This window comes from Chrysochloris asiatica, unplaced genomic scaffold (genome assembly GCF_000296735.1).
Source record: "Chrysochloris asiatica unplaced genomic scaffold, ChrAsi1.0 scaffold00089, whole genome shotgun sequence".
In the NCBI taxonomy this organism is placed as follows: Eukaryota; Metazoa; Chordata; class Mammalia; order Afrosoricida; family Chrysochloridae; genus Chrysochloris; species Chrysochloris asiatica.
This window is the reverse complement of record NW_006408607.1, coordinates 10,418,964-10,420,794: the sequence shown is the minus strand read 5'-3', so window position 1 is coordinate 10,420,794 and position 1,831 is coordinate 10,418,964.

Below are 1,831 nucleotides of genomic sequence, written 5' to 3'. Positions count from 1 at the left end.
ATTTACAGCCTCAGAAACCCTGTACAGGGTCGCTATGAGTTGGAACCGACTCCACGGCACATAACAACAACAACAAAGCATTACTCCTGACTTCTAACTGCAAGGTCAATCAGTAATTTGAACCCACAAAAATGCTCTATAAGAGAAAAATGTGGCAGGCTAATTTAATATAAATTTACAGCCTTTGACATACTATGGAGCCAGTCTTCTCTGTTCCCCTGGGGTTACTGTAAATCAGAAATAACTTGATGGCAATGGATCTGGTTTGATTTTGTTTGATTAGCATTTATCTTAGTTTTGAGGTTAACCAAATAACTGGAGCTTTAGTTGGAAATGTATATTCCTGGGTTCACTCAGAATATTTTAATTCACTGTGTCTGGACAAGACTTAAGAATTATTATGTTCTACAAGTAGTTCTGCTGTGGTGCTGTGGGTTAATGCGCCAAACTGCAAAGCCATTTGAACTGCAAGGTCGGTGGTTCAAGTTCACCAGCTGCTCCTCGGAAACCTTACAAGGGTTGCTATGGGTCGGAACCAACTCAACGGCACTTAACAACAACAACAAGTAGTCAAGGTAACTTAAAAGTATATGATGCCCAAAATATGCATAGGACGTTTTCTTGGCATAATCCTTCATTGATGTTTGGCTGTGTGAAGAGAGATTTATTCAGGTGCCTTAGTAATTGGACTCATGGTGTGGTGCTGTGGGCCACATAGTCAGACTGCATAGTCGTTTGAACTGTAAGGTCAGTGGTTCAAGCTCACCAGCTGCTCCTTGAAAATCCTACACAGGGTTGCTATGGGTCAGAATCCACTCAAGGGCATTTACCAACAACAAATAATTGAAGTTACTTTGGTGGCATCATCATTACAAAGGAATTTCCCAGTTCCATTATCCCAAGTTGCCCATGAAATTCTTCAACCATTTGCATGGTTTTAATGCCTATCTATAGTCAATGACTCCCAAGTCTTGGCTGACATTGTTCCTCTGAGCTTAGAGTCCTACTGTAATGACTTGTAAACAACTCCCATTGACAGGTTTATAGGTCCCCACAAGCTCATTATCCTCATATAATATCCAGTCTCCTTTGGGGAAGCTGTTCTAAGCAATGTGAGGACTAGGAGTTATGGCAGATTTTCCTCTTCTTTTTGCACACCCACACTCATCCTCACAATCACTAATTTCTACTTACTTCTCTTTCCTTTGTTTCTTTCCATTTCTACTATCATTATTTTAATTGAGATTCAATCATTTCAACATCTGAGTTTTTAAATCGTCCTAATTCATTTACCTAACTCCAATCTCATCTTTGACTTCTCTTCCCTATTCGTATTCATCTCTCCCCTTTTCATATAAAAATCCATTTAATCTCCTAATTACTCTCCAGATAAAGTTTAAACTTCCAAACAGGGCACACCCAGCCATTGTGATTTGGCTTATATAATCATTTTTATCACTCAAGACTTCCTAGTTTTTCTTACAACACTACCAAACATCTTGTGATTTTTTTTTTTTTAACAAGGTTATTTGTCATTTATTGTTGTTGTTGTTTATGTTATCAAATCAATTCTGGCTCATTGCAACCCTAAAGGACAAAGTAGAACTCTGTTCCATAATGTTTGCTAGGCTGAAACTTTACATGAGTAAGAACACCTAGTATTTTCTACACACTTGTGACTAGTGAGTTTTAACTGCCAGTAATTTGTTAACAGCTGAGCCTTCATCCATTTGTCTTTTAGACAGTTAATTTTTTCATAAGCTTTCCGAGCTTAAATGTCCACCCTCATACAAGTTAGACTTAATTTTTTCTTTAAAAATCAAACTTAGCT